This window comes from Saccopteryx leptura, chromosome 12 (assembly GCF_036850995.1).
Source record: "Saccopteryx leptura isolate mSacLep1 chromosome 12, mSacLep1_pri_phased_curated, whole genome shotgun sequence".
In the NCBI taxonomy this organism is placed as follows: Eukaryota; Metazoa; Chordata; class Mammalia; order Chiroptera; family Emballonuridae; genus Saccopteryx; species Saccopteryx leptura.
The window spans coordinates 31,889,683-31,904,801 of NC_089514.1; the positions used below are offsets into that span (position 1 = coordinate 31,889,683).

At 45.2% G+C, this 15,119-nt stretch overlaps 1 protein-coding gene across 9 annotated transcripts in view; it reads right to left on the bottom strand.

Moving 5' to 3' along the window:
- The window catches only part of DYNC1I1 (dynein cytoplasmic 1 intermediate chain 1), a 332,370-nt gene extending 322,798 nt beyond the window's left edge, over positions 1-9,572 (bottom strand). For 2 of the 9 annotated variants that reach the window (XM_066353884.1, XM_066353880.1), the window contains exon 1: positions 9,258-9,572. The gene's annotated coding sequence lies outside the window, so the exon portion shown is untranslated. Of the gene's footprint in view, positions 1-8,609; positions 8,800-9,257 lie in introns of those variants that run through there. The other 7 variants (XM_066353888.1, XM_066353885.1, XM_066353883.1 and 4 more) reach the window with 6 other exon arrangements.
- Between the last annotated feature and the right edge of the window lie 5,547 nt (positions 9,573-15,119).

A 15,119-nucleotide genomic window follows, 5' to 3' on the forward strand; every position in this document is an offset into this window, starting at 1 on the left:
CACAGGGCCTGCTTACCTTTCCAACCACCCAGCCCCAACTACTGAAATTCCACGGGTCCATTCTGAGGCCGACTCCCATGTCCCCCCACACACATGGGCTTGCTGTAACTACTCAATAACCTGACAAATGTTTAAAGGCTTCCATACGGGCAGTACAGGACCTAACTGCTTTCAAAAGGACAGGACTTCATTCCATTTCAGCTGCTAAAATTCTTCAGCTTGTCAAACAAAGAAATGGGTACTATTTCAGGTTAGAGCAGAAAAAAAATCTGCATTCTGAAAAGGAAACTGACTGTAGGCATAAAATATAAAATATTGTGTCATTATTTAACCATTAGCGCTGTTTAAAATATACACATTGGCTCTTGGCTTCACTCTAGACATTAGTACAAAACAGAAGTCTGACAAATGAATCAAAACTTCCCCTCTTCCCACCAGAAAGGAACTAAAAAACTGCACTGCTCAGAGGAGAGTGTCAGATCAAAGCCAGATCAAGAAAATTCACCCCAGGGTTTCATAAAGGAAATCAAGACTCAAACTATCCTACCTGTCACTTGTAGAATGAAAGGTTGTCTCCTCAAGACTCGCCCACTCCGCAGAAATGCTCGGTGTGATCCTGACTCAGGAAGACAAGGATTCCAGAATTCCAGGCATTACTAAGCCCACATTCAGACTGGGCCCAGACGTGTCATGGGGACTACATTTCAGGAAGTGAGTGAGTTTACTGAACACATTAAAATGATCCAAGGGGAAAGAATGAAATCTTGTAACAAAAGGAAAACAAAGCGGAATCTATTCTAGCTATTATTTTAAGTCACAAAGCTTGTTGAGCATCTATTGCCACGTGAGACCCTCGGCTGGAATGTATAAGGATATCTCAGGGAGCCCTGAGGATAAAAGGGGAAGGTGGCCTCTACACAACTGTAATTCAAAACAAAAGAAAAATTTAAATCATTCCTTTAGTTCAAAGGAGAACAAGATCACACACATCCCTGAGAAGAGAAGGCTAGAGAATGATACCATTGCTGCTGGATAATAAAAAGCATCTCTCATGCACTGAGCACGTGCCATGCCCTGGACCCTGCCCACTCACGATCTGCAACTCTTACTTACAATAACTTCGCATTATCTCCACTTCACCCATGAAGAAACTGAGATTCACATAGGTTGTAAATGGGATACCGGGCCTCCTCTTTCCATTACCTTATTCACCTCTTAGATGTCATGCTCTTATGTTGTAGCAAACTAAACAAGTAAATAGACTCACATCACAGGAGAAAACCAAACATAAAAAGGAGGGTTCTTTAAACCTGGCATTATTGGCATTCTGGGCTGGATAATTCTGTCTCACGGGGACTGTCCTGTGGATTATAGGAAGTTCAGCAGCAGCCCGAACCTCTACCCTCTAGATGCCGGCTCACAGCCACCCTCTCTCCCCAACAGTGATAACCAAAACTGTCTCCGGACTTGCCTAATGTCCCCCAAGGACTACAGTCACACTTGGCTGAGAATCACTGAAATAAAAGCATGCTGGTCTCTTCCTGTAAATCACTGAATAGGAGAGAGACAGCCATCCCTCCATACGGTCACCTGAGGGCAGGAGATGGGACCAAGTGTTCTGCAGTCCCTTTGGCCCTGGCCACTGGAAGTTTGAGGCACACAGACTGAAAGCAGGAGACATGACTCCTGGCAGCTGCCCCACAGACCTGTGCTGGACAAATGCATGTTCTTGAAACTGGCATTGCATGCCTGTGGCGTCCATGATGACTTTCTAAAGAGCCTGCAGGCATGGGAAGAGCTAATGGCATTCATTCAGGACCTCCTTTCCCACCTTCATTTTCACAAAAGCCCTTCTTCCACATCCCTGGATGGGAAAAAAATATAAAACTCCAAATGGTACTGTGATGCTGACTGCAAGGTATAAAAATACTCTTTTGTTGAAGAGCTCTTTCAGGTACTTTTTAAACAGACCAGGGGTCGGGAACCATTTTGGCTGAGAGAGCCATGAATGCCACATATTTTAAAATGTAATTCCATGAGAGCCATACAACGACCTGTGTATGTTAGGCATTATCCAATAAAAATTGGGTGTTGTCCTAGAGGACAGCTGTGATTGGCTCCAGCCACCCGCAACTATGAACATGAGCGGTAGGAAATGAATGGATTGTAATACATGAGAATGTTTTATATTTTTAACATTATTATTTTTTTTAATTAAAGATTTGTCTGCAAGCCAGATGCAGCCATCAAAAGAGCCACATCTGGCTCACAAGCCATAGGTTCCCGACCCCTGAAATAGAGGTTGATGTGGTACTTAGATCTTAATTGCATTCAAAGAATAATGTCATAATTTACTTTATAAATGTCAAAGTTTACAGTATTCTGAAAACCACATTCATTGTGATTCTTCAAATGGAAACTGTTAGATTTCAACCTAAAACACTTGGGGGAGATGAGGCAGCAGAACTTTTAAAAATTCTTTTTTTTTTTAATTTTTTTTTAAATTTTATTTATTCATTTTTAGAGAGGAGAGAGACATACGAGAGAGAGACAGAGAGAGAGAAGGGGGGAGGAGCTGGAAGCATCAACTCCCATATGTGCCTTGACCAGGCAAGCCCAGGGTTTCGAACCGGCGACCTCAGCATTTCCAGGTCGACGCTTTATCCACTGCGCCACCACAGGTCAGGCTTAAAAATTCTTTAGAGGTGTTACTGCAATAATCAAAACAGCATGGTAATGGCACAAAAACAGATATATAGATCAATGGACTAGAATAGAGGGCCCAGAAATAAACTCACACTTTTAGTGGGGTAAAGACAGTTTCTTCAATAAACGGTATTGGGAAAACTAGACAGATACATGTGAAAAAATGAAATTGGACTACTTTCATACACCATAAACAAAAAAAAAACTCAAAATGGATTAAAGACTTAACTCCTAGAAGAAAACATGGCCAATAAACCCTTAGACATCACTCTAGCAATATTTATTTTGGATCTGTCTCCTTGGATAAGGGAAACAAAAGAAAAACAATTAAAAGTAAGACTACATCAAACTAAAAAGTTTTTGCACAGTGAAGGAAACCATCAACAAAATGAAAAGACAACCTACTTGGTAAAAGAAGACATTTGCCAATAATACATCTGATAAGGAGTCAATATGCAAAATATATAAGGAACTTAAACAACAGACATTTGGAAAGATGCTCGACATCACTAACCATCAGGAAAATGCAAATAAAAACCACAATGAGCTATCACCTCACACCTGTCAGAGTGGCGCTCATCAATATATATAACAAGTAACAAAAGCCGGTAAAGATGCAGAGAAAAGAGAAACTCGAGCACTGCTGGTGGGATTGTAAATCAGTAGAGACATTATGGAGAACAGTAGAAAGATTCCTCAAACAATTAAAAACAGAGCTGCCATACGATTCCACTTTGGGCACCACTATTCAAAGGAAACAAAAACACAGTTTCGAAAAGATATATGCACCCTTATGTTCATTGCAACATTTCTACTAATAGCCAAAATATGGAAGCAACCTAAGTGTCCATCAATAGAGGAATGGATAAAAAAAGATGTAGTACACACACGTATAGACATGGAAATTACTCATCAATAAAAAAGAATAAAATCTTGCCATTTGCAAAAAACAAATGGACCTAGAAGGGATCATGCTAAGTGAAATAAGTCAAACAGATAAAGACGAATATCATATGATTTCCCTTATATGTGGAATCTAAAAAAAAAATGAATAAACAAAACATAACAGAAACAAACCCATAAAAATAGAGAATAATCTTGATCATTGCCAAAGAAGAGAGGGTAAGAAGATAGGAATTATAAACAAACAAACAGACAAATAAACAAACAAATAAATATTTTTAGAAACTACAGGGGAGAAACACTGTTGAATCACCATGAAGCACTGTTTTCAGGCAGAACCTGTTGATCGAGGGCAATCATCCTTTACAATGTCCAAGACTCATTTTTATCATAAAGAATGCCCTTGACTCTAACATCAATTCTTGCTCTGTGTGTTTGTTACACTGATGGCATTAGCTTGTCTGTATCTCCAAATTAAACAGAGGATTGTTCTATTAAGATTATAGCAAGAATATGAGTGAAGCATAAAAACATTAGGGATTAAGCAATATTTTGGAAGCAAGGGCAGGTGCTTGAGAGGATGTCAGGATTGATACTAGCTGAAGACTGAAAGGCGTGTAAGTCATCTGCTAAGCAGGAGTCCTCCCAGGGTTCACTATAAGTTAGTGTTTGTGATCACAATGCAGCCACTCCATCAGCTAAGTCTAGAAAACTGAGCAGCTTTGAATCCGGCTCTGAAGTAAATTCACCTTTTCAATAATAAAGTCTTAACTTGTAGCCACTCTTGCAAAATCAGCTTTTTGGACTGCTTAGCGGTGGACTGCCGTGCATTTGGTGCTCAGCAAGATACCTGAAGACAGTGAGAATCAAGTATGTGGGGCTTCGGTGCAGCTCAGGGCAGAAGGGCTGGCTCACCCCCACCACCCTGAAAGATGCCCAGTGTTCTTGTTTCCCTTCATTTAGACCTTTCCTATCAGCACGTCAGCATGCTCTGAAGGGACTCTTCGCCTGCCACAATAAAAAGTTACACGACACAGTACTTTTTGGCATCCCACATAGAGAGACAGTGAGATATGACAGGAAGGAAATAAACAGTCTTTGAAATTTGAAATCCAGCTCTTCCACTAACTGGCCTCATGTGGCCTTGACCAAGGGGCTGGATGTTTCCGAGCATCAGAGTCATTGTTTATCAAATGAAGATAAAAATGTCAGCCTTCCAAGGATGCTGGGATGATCCGATGAACCATGAATGTGAAGAGGTTAAGTGCCCACTGAACGGCAAGCCGTGCCAGGGCTGCCTGCCAGTCCTGGAGACCACACTCGGTTGCGGGATGCATTCATGTGTGCTGCACCCACACCTGGGCACCTCTCGCTTGCCTTGGCAGTGAAATGCCAAAAATGTCCTGATAGCCAAGAACATTTTTTCTTGGCTGGCTCTGGCTGAACAAACTTGCCTTGTTTTCAACACATTTCAGTAGAGAGGCCTCCCTTCCACTCCCTTTTCCTAAACAGTGCATTGGAAACAGTGGTCCTTAATCTCTTTTTAGTCACAAATGTCCTGTTTCCCTAGAACACTTCATTTATGCAAAAATTTATTAAAATTTTGCATCAATTTTACTGGCTTCAATAACCACCTAAAAACTGCCCTTCACCTACAACTCGTGTTTAAGAAGCCTCCTCTAAACAAAGACGCAGGAGATGCTTTATGAAGACGTGGGCTTCTCAGGATTGGCACCTGGCAAGCCATGTCTGTTATAATGCCAGCTTCAGTCTGACCTCTGGTGTCAGGCTTTCTATAGAGGGAAAGCAAAGGAATTGAGTCCAGGATATCAGTGAAAAGTTCACAGTCAAGAAGAATAATTTTCACATAAACCTGGGCAAAGGCTTCTCATAAATTTCAAAGAAGTAATATGAAAGTCAATTTGACTTTAATTCTCAAAAAAGTCAACCCCAAAAGTTCACTGTCTCAGCAAAGTTTCTGAAAGGACATATTTTTCTCATATAGTCTAGGGGATGTAGAAGCCACAAAGTTTCTAGTAATAAGGGATTGTGCTATTAAGAAAGCAATTATTGGCTCAGTGGTAGATCATCGGCCCAGCACGTGGAAGTCCTGGGTTCGATTCCCGGTCAGGGCACACAGGAGAAGCGCCATCTGCTTCTCCACCCCTCCCCCTCTCCTTCCTCTCTGTCTCATCCCCTCCCACCCACCCCCCACCCACCCCCCGCAGCCAAGGCTCCATGGGAGCAAAGTTGGCCCGGGCGCTGAGGATGGCTCCATGGCTTCCACCTTAGGCTCTAGAATGGCTCTGGTTGCAGTAAAGCAACGCCCCAGAAGGGCCGAACATCGCCCCCCTTGTGGGCATGCCGGGTGGCTCCTGGTGAGGTGCATGCGGGAGTCTGTTTGCTACCCCCCTGCCCCTCCCCACCCCACTTCTCACTTTGGAAAAATAAAAATTAAAAAAAAAAAAAAGAGGCCCTGGCCAGTTGGCTCAGCGGTAGAGTGTCGGCCTGGCGTGCGGAAGACCTAGGTTCGATTCCCGGCCAGGGCACATAGGAGAAGCGCCCATTTGCTTTTCCACACACCCTCTCCTTCCTTTCTGTCTCTCTCTTCCCCTCCCGCAGCCAAGGCTCCATTGGAGCAAAGATGGCCCGGGCGCTGGGGATGGCTCCTTGGCCTCTGCCCCAGGCGCTAGAGTGGCTCTGGTCGCAGCAGAGTGATGCCCCGGAGGGGCAGAGTGTCGCCCCCTGGTGGGCAGAGCATCGCCCCTGGTGGGTGTGCCGGGTGGATCCCAGTCGGGCGCATGCGGGAGTCTGTCTGACTGTCTCTCCCCATTTCCAGCTTCAGAAAAATACAAAAAAAAAAAAAAAAAAAAAAGAAAGCAATTATTAATTATTTACTAGAACCAAGGCAATATTTGATTTCAAAAGAACTATGGCCTTAATTTGGGTTTGCTATATCATCCACAGCTACCAATCAGTTAGTTAAAAAATGAAAACAAAATGTATGGCTACACTTGAGGCTTAAAGGAAATTACAGCTCACAGGGAAAAACAAACCCGAAAGAAACAGACAAGCTTGGCATTTTTCGTTTCTCACAGAGAACTCTAGCTAACATTGATGAGTTCTAGTTTTAGAGTGAGAACTGATTTCAATTCTACTTCTGCTATTGATTAACTATAACCTCGAGTGTGTCACTTAACTCAATTTTATCATCTGTAAAATATGAATAATAATGTCTACTTCACACGATTTATGTAAAGAATAAAATGAGATAAACATAAGAAAAGAGCCTGGCATTCAATATATAAAAATTAGGCAATATAATTGTTCTGAAGAGTATAGACTGACTGCCTGGGTTCAACCCTAGCTCTACAACTTGTTAGCTGAACAACTTTCAGAAGGTTATATGGCATCTTTGTGCCTTAGTCTCCTCGTCTTTAATAGAATTACAAATAGATTTGGTGAGGATTAAAGAAGTTAATACAAGGAAAAATCGTTAAAAATGTAATGTCTAGTCAAGTGTTCTATACATTTCAGTAAATGTATTGGCAATACAATACATTTAGTAAATGCAGTATAATACAATTACTAAATGTACTGAGCATTGGTAAAGTGCTCAATATAGTACCAACTTTTGTTTTCTTTGGTGGAGCAAAATGTGGAGAAGAATATACTGTAACCTTTCAATTGATGCTAGATTAAGTGACAGAAAGAAACAGAGTAACAAGGGAGAATGAATGGCCCTTTTAGGTAACTAACTCTGGATGAAGCCTTTGCAGAGTCCCGGCTAAGAGACAAGACTGAGTTACAAGACCTGGCATGTATTTCACAAGACTGGTTTGCAGGGCTGATCTGAGTATGGACAGAGCAGCACCCAGGACAGATCTACAAGCATTTCTTGACTCAGCACTGAAGACAAGGGAAAAGCTTATTTATGAAATGTAGGCTCAGGTAGGTGTTTGGGGAAGTAGAAAAGGTGGGGAGAAGTCAACAGAACCCCCCTTTTAGATATAAAACATGCCGACAGAAATGCTGGTGAATTCCTCCTACCATCTCAGAAGTCAGAAACTAGTGGCCAGGAGCCACTACTATAAGATCTCTGCCTCGCTGTCCTGTGAGTTGAGTTTTGTTTTTTTTTTTCTCTGCCCATAACCTTAATGGGGATTGTACCTAAGGATTGTAGATCTCAACACCCAAAGAGCTTCAGATCAAGTTCTCAGTAGGAAAGAAGGAACAGCTGAGGGTGGGGAGAGGCTGAGCCTTCCCTCTCCTCCAGGGCACAGTGCTGCAGGGGCGGCAGCATCCCAGGCAAGGGGAGAGGAGAGGAAGCAGGTGAATCCATGCCTGAGGCCAGGGGCAACGAAGAAAGAGATGGTCTGGCCCCAAAACTGGGCCAAGAGCTGGACAGTCTGGGAAAAGCCTGCATTGGGCCCCCAACCATATTATACAAACATCCCAAGGATGGTGTTAGAAGATTTTTAAGAGAAATGGCTCTTAGAGTACTGAACCTTCAGACCTTAAGAAATATTGGAGAGTTGGTTTCTATGAAGAGAACATTTGAGAGCTTAGTGGTAGGAGTGTCTGTTTTTATTTTATTGAGAAATATGGTCAGAAGATTAGAGTTTGGGCTTTTTCCCCCCACACCTAAACTTTCACAGAAAGTTTGGCATTTTAAACAAAGTATTCATCACATTCCCACTTGATACCCCCAGGATGCAACTTGCATTAAATGCTCCATTTCAAATTTACTAATACTATTCAACATATTTTCTATAATCTCCACAACGAAACTAGGTACACAGACGGCCGCCCCTATCTGTGCTAATATTAGCCTATGATGTCTTCTGCAGTTGCTATGCTTTACTGTGAGCGACACTTTCTGCTCATCTGGAATATTTGGAAGCAATTTTTCACAACCCCGAGCTACAGTTAGCTTAGAATGCCCACTTGAAAGGCATTTCAGGCAAGAAAATGGCTGGCTACTTTTCCCTGCCCCTTACCTAGATGTAGTAGATGCCAGGATCACGACTGTATTCCGTCATCCGCATTTGTGTTGAGTCTGATTTCCTAAGTAATTTCCTGTCTTGATCCTGGGTTTCTGCTTAACCTTATTAGCCGAGGTACCAATCAGGGGACTCGGCAACACTCAGTTTCCATCAGTGCTGCCAGGATCACTGCCCTCACGATGACGACGCACAGATTTATAAGGCCAGACCGATTCGGGAGTGGGAGTGGGGGAAGGAGAGCCACGCGGCCGGGAAGGTGTTTATGAAACACATGCCCCCCCCCCCCCCCACCGCCACCGCCGCCACACTTTTTTGCAGCAGTGCAAGAAACTGGCATCTTCCTGCGTAAGTGTTCATTAATGCCCTGCTGGAAGTGCATTCGCCCCCTCCGACTTGGCGGGTAGCAACAGCTCCCAGGGCTTTGCAGACAGCTGAAAATGTAATCCAACAGCATCTCCACCCCTCCCTCGGCTGCCCCCCCAGGAGCCGTCAGCTGGTGGCTCAGAGGGGTGCGGATGTCACTGTCGCCGGCCTTCTGCTCCTTAAGAGAAGACCGAGGCGGGGCGCCCTGGGACGCCGCTCCCAGCCCACAAGGTGGGCGACAAGGTGAAGACACCGTGACCCCTCCTCTTCTGCACTCACCTCTCGGATCCGCTCGGGGACGTGCAGCAGGGGCTGCCGCCGGGGGCTCTGGCCGCCTTCGGGCGCAGCGCAGCCCGCAGGAGCCCGGGGCCGGGGCTGGAGTCCTGCCGTGCCGCAGGGGCCGCCCTGCTGCCCGGGGCGGCAGAGGACGGGGACGGGCGCGGGCGGGCGAGCGCGACACCGCCGCCCGTTTCCCTGGACGCGCTCCGCGGCGGCGGCTCCGGGCGGCGGCGCTCTAGCGGCTCCCGGGCGGCGGGTGTGGCGCGCGCAGGATGTGCTGTCTCACGCTGCGCCTGCCGCTCGGCTCGCGCTCCGCTGGGAGCCGGCACATCCTCTCTCCCCCCGGCCTGACACTGACAGCGCCCGGGGCGCCCAGTCTACCGGGCTCGCCCCGGCCCCGGCCCACGCCCTCCACGCCCCGCGCCCCTCCCGCGGGAGCGCCCCCGGCTACCCCTGTCCCCCACCGGGTCTCTCCAGGAGAGGTGGCGCCGGCCCGGAGGCTGGTGACCAGCAGGGGACCTGGAGAGATCAATCCCTCTGTTCCTGTGCAATCGACAGGACTCACCTAAGTTGCTGCAGACAGAAAAGCTTCAGTGTTTGGGGAGCTGACGTGCCAGCATTGAACAACTTTCTCTCCCAGACAGCTACTCCAAGGTCATTTAAGTAGAAATAGAAAGCTCAGATCTATCTGCTACCCCCAAAGACGTATAGGTCTGGTTGATCTCTATTTTTTCCTGAAGAAAAAAAAAATATATGGCTTGCCTCCACAGCATTGCTTCTCGGAGTCCAAAGTTTAAAAACCTGGGTACCCGTTCTCGGACTTCCCCAGAGGTTGCCATAACAGCTAGCTAAATTTTAAGACCCAGAAATGGAGTTTGGGAATCTAACCAGTGAGGGTTTGGCACCATTTTATAGGTAAGCTGTTCATCACGTTTCTTGAATATCTGTGATAAAAACTAGCTGGAACTTTAAGGGAACAGACAGTAGGGAGGGTCTGTGGGAGGAGCTAGGGCTTATAGAAGTTCCGAAATACTAACTAACTAACGGAAAGAACACTACTGGAGGAACTCTGTTTATAATAAAGTTCTATGGTTCTAACTTCCCCATCCCTTAACTTAAATAAATACCCCTCCATCCTGGCAGGTAGGCCCGACTATACATGAAATTTGCCATGTGTGCATGCACTGGGTTGCAACTCTTTCTTTCTCCCGAATAAATCCTTTTCGGTTAGAGTCAATATTATTTTTCAGTTGACGTATGGGGTCATTGCACACAGTAGCAGAAGGCAAGGATTGTATCTTATTCATTGCTGTATCCCCAATAACTGCGACAGTGTTTGATGCATGATGGTGATCAGTAACTATCTATAAATTTAGTTAATTGGCAAGTACCACAGAATTTCAAAATAAATATAGATCTGGTTGTAAATACAATATCATGCCTATCTAGAAAATGGCCATCCTTGTTCCAATTTTGCCTACCTGGTACATTATTATATGCCTAAAAAAGAAACAGGTGAAATAAGTTTAGATAGAAGAATTCAAGATACTCTGTTACAGGGGGAACGATGAGACCTCATTCTTATTTTCTTGAGTGAAAGAATTCAATCAAGAGACAAAATGCAGCAAGTAAAGGAAGAATTTATTGGCCATGCAGGAAGAAAGTAAGAGGAAAGGGGACCTTGGAGACAGGGTCAGGGGGTTAGCCTGGCACAAGTTGCCACTGCCCACTGCTCTCCTCGTTGCAAGTCTCGTGGGATCCCTTAGAGCAGGGGTCGGGAACCTATGGCTCGCGAGCCAGATGTGGCTCTTTTGATGGCTGCATCTGGCTTGCAGACAAATCTTTAATAAAAAAAATAATAATAACGGGCCCTGGCCGGTTGGCTCAGCGGTAGAGCATCGGCCTGGCGTGCGGGGGACCCGGGTTCGATTCCCGGCCAGGGCACAGAGGAGAAGCGCCCATTTGCTTCTCCCCCCCTACCCCCCCTTCTTCCTCTCTGTCTCTCTCTTCCCCTCCCGCAGCCAAGGCTCCATTGGAGCAAAGATGGCCCGGGCGCTGGGGATGGCTCCTTGGCCTCTGCCCCAGGCGCTAGAGTGGCTCTGGTCAGGGCAGAGCGACGCCCCGGAGGGGCACAGCATCGACCCCTGGTGGGCAGAGCGTCGCCCCCTGGTGGGAAGAGCGTTGCCCCTGGTGGGCGTGCCAGGTGGATCCCGGTGGGGTGCATGCGGGAGTCTGTCTGACTGTCTCTCCCCGTTTCCAGCTTCAGAAATACAAAATAATAATAATAATAATAATAACGTTAAAAATATAAAACATTCTCATGTATTACAATCCATTCATTTCCTACCGCTCATGTTCATGGTTGCGGGTGGCTGGAGCCAATCACAGCTGTCCTCTGGGACAACACCAAATTTTTATTGGGTAATGCTTAACGTACACAGGTCGTTGTATGGCTCTCATGGAATTACATTTTAAAATATGTGACGTTCATGGCTCTCCCAGCCAAAAAGTTTCCCGACCCCTGCCTTAGAGCTTAGGAGAAAGAGAGAGGCAAGGAATACACACCTGGGAGAGGAGGAGAAAGAGTGGGAAGGGAAAGGCTCAGGAGCACTCCCTGAAGGAAGAGCACACTAGGACCTCAGTCCTAAGGGATTTTAAGGGTGAGGACTTTAGGGGAGGTCCCAGAGGAGATCTTAATAGGATATTCTTCAGGTTTCCAGGTGTGTTCCTTGGGGGTCATGGTCTCCTCTGATTGGCCGGTGCCTGGGGGTCATCAGTCAATGCAGCTGGTCCTGAGGTCCGCCATAGCTTGTCCTTGTCTGTTTTCTGGGCCTGGAGCTGGAACATAACTGAGGTCTAGGTGTTATCTGCAGGGGTTAATGCTTAAGCGCTGTTCGCAGGCTTTCTTGTTTGTTCTTCCTCTAAGGGGGTCCAAAGCCACATGACTTGTGATATGCCAGGGAAGGACCCTAATTCCATGACCATTGATATGAAATCAGGGGGTCTAAACTGCAGGACCAGCTAAGGGAGGAAAGGTCACCATGGTGGGGGGAGGTTCTTGTTTTTCCAGTTTTGCCCATTGCTAGGCACCTGGTGCTTTTTGCCCTAGTGGCCTTCTATGCCTGGTCTATAATCCTTGCTCTGCTCATCTAAGTGCACCACAATTGCAGAGGAAAAATTCTATGAAACAAAGTCTTGCCGCTGCCATGTATTGGATATTTAATACAATCATGTGTTGCTTAACAACAGGGATACATTCTGAGAAATCTATCTGTAGGTGACTTCCTGGTTGTGCAAACATCATAGAGTGTGGTGTTAAAAAAACAAAAATCAACCTAGAAATTAAAAAGAAGAAGAAGAAAAAGTCAACTGAGCCAATTTGAAGATCTAATTGTCTTTATTAAGTAACCATGAGTCCAGCAGCATCCCATTTAGCAACTAAACAGGTACTCTGAGGGGTACAAAAAAAAAAAAAATAGAAGGGTGGAACTAGGGAGCAATTAACAAAGGGAAAGAAAGGATTATTTTTAGGTCAGTACAGACAGCTTCTGGGGAGTGGACGATGGAAATAGCAAAGGTTTCCTATCATGCATATTGCCTCTTCTTTCTACGGGTAGTAGGTGGGCGATGCAGAAGGCCCTTGTGACAGATAACTTTATTGATGTTGACCAGAAAATTCCAGACTGGTTGATTAAGAATATGTTTCCGGCCTGACCTGTGGTGGCGCAGTGGATAGAGCGTCAACCTGGAACACTGAGGTTGCCGGTTCAGGACCCTGGGCTTGCTTGGTCAAGGCACATATGGGAGTTGATGCTTCCTGCTTCTCCCCCTTCTCTCTCTCTCTCTCTCTCTCTCTCTCTCTCTTTCTCTCTTCTCTCTAAAATGAATAAATAAAATCTTTTTTAAAAAAGAATATGTTACTAGTTTAAACAGCAATTAGGTCAGGTATGAAATCTAGGTTTGGCATTATCTGACAAATGAGACCATTTGAGGCCTGTGGTTTTCTTTTTAACAATATTTATGTAAACTTACATGGTATAGCTTACTACACACCTAGGCTATATCCAGGGGTAGTCAACCATTTTATACCTACCGCCCACTTTTGTAAAAGGCGAAAGATTTATGCGATCTGAAGAGAAACCAGAGTACCGCCCACTTTTGTATCTCTTTTAGTAGTAAAATTTTCTAACCGCCCACCAGTTCCACAGTAATGGTGATTTTTTTTTTTTTTAATTTTTCTGAAGCTGGAAACGGGGAGAGACAGTCAGACAGACTCCCGCATGCGCCCGACGGGGATCCACCCGGCACGCCCACCAGGGGCGAAGCTCTGCCACCAGGGGGCGATGCTCTGCCCCTCTGGGGCGTCGCTCTGCTGCGACCAGAGCCACTCTAGCGCCTGGGGCAGAGGCCAAGGAGCCATCCCCAGCGCCCGGGCCATCTTTGCTCCAATGGAGCTTTGGCTGCGGGAGGGGAAGAGAGAGACAGAGAGGAAGGAGGAGGGGTAGAGAAGCAAACGGGCGCCTCTCCTATGTGCCCTGGCTGGGAATCGAACCCGGGTCGCCCGCACGCCAGGCCAATGCTCTACCACTGAGCCAACCAGCCAGGGCCTAATGGTGATTTATAAAGTAGGGAAGTAACTTTACTTTATAAAATTTATTTATTTATTTATTTATTTATTTTACAGAGACAGAGAGAGAGTCAGAGTGAGGGATAGATAGGGACAGACAGACAGGAACAGAGAGATGAGAAGCATCAATTATTAGTTTTTTGTTGTGCATTGTGACATCTTAGTTGTTCATTGATTGCTTTCTCATATGTGCCTTGACCACGGGCCTTCAGCAGACTGAGTAACCCCCTGCCTGAGCCAGAGACCTTGGGTACAGCTGGTGAGCTTTTTTTGCTCAAACCAGATGAGCCCACGCTTAAGCTGGCGACCTCAGGGTCTCGAACCTGGGTCCTCAGCATCCCAGTCCAATGCTATATCCGCTGCGCCACTGCCTGGTCAGGCTATTTTATAAAATTTATAAAGCAGAGTTACAGCAAGTTAAAGCATATAATAATAATTACTTACCAAGTACTTTAGGTCGGATTTTCGCTATTTGGCAGAATAAATCTTTATAAAACAACTTACTATAGTTAAATCTATCTTTTTATTTATACTTTGGTTGCTCCATTACCGCCCACCATGAAAGCTGGAACGCCCATTAGTGGGTGGTAGGGACCAGGTTGACCAGCACTGGATAGCCTATTGCTCTGTAGGGGAGGAAAAATAATTTTGCCTTTACCTTCTTGACTGAGACATGTCTGTAATAAAAGAGATTAACAGGAGTAAAACAGCATAATAACACGTGTACCTCCTGCATACATGGGAGAGACCCAGGAAAACTGAGTGATACTTTTCTTTATGGTCATGTGCCCAGGCAGAGTAGAGATAATTAGAAATGGAAATGAATAAGAAATGGATGGTCTCTATATTCTAGAGACTTAAAATCTAATGAAAAGATACAACTAGCTTTATTTAATACCAAGCAGTCTAGGAAAAGTAGAATAATTGAAGGCATTTGCCATGAGAGATGGAGAAGAGGAATCTTTATGATCTGGAAGGCCTTGTTGGAGAGATTTTGGGTGTATGTCTAAAGTTAGATACAAATTGACAGAGGTAACAAACATTTGAGAAAAGAGTTAGGAAGCATGCAGAAAAAGAGATAGACTTTATTTTTATTGGTAGATATTTCAGAGCATTCTAATTTTAAAAATATATTGTGAAGAAAGTACAAAGAGTCCCCGTATATCCCCTAAAAATTATAAACTGCTCATTGTTGCAAATATACCTGTCTCACCTCTTAATCTACTTATTGCTCC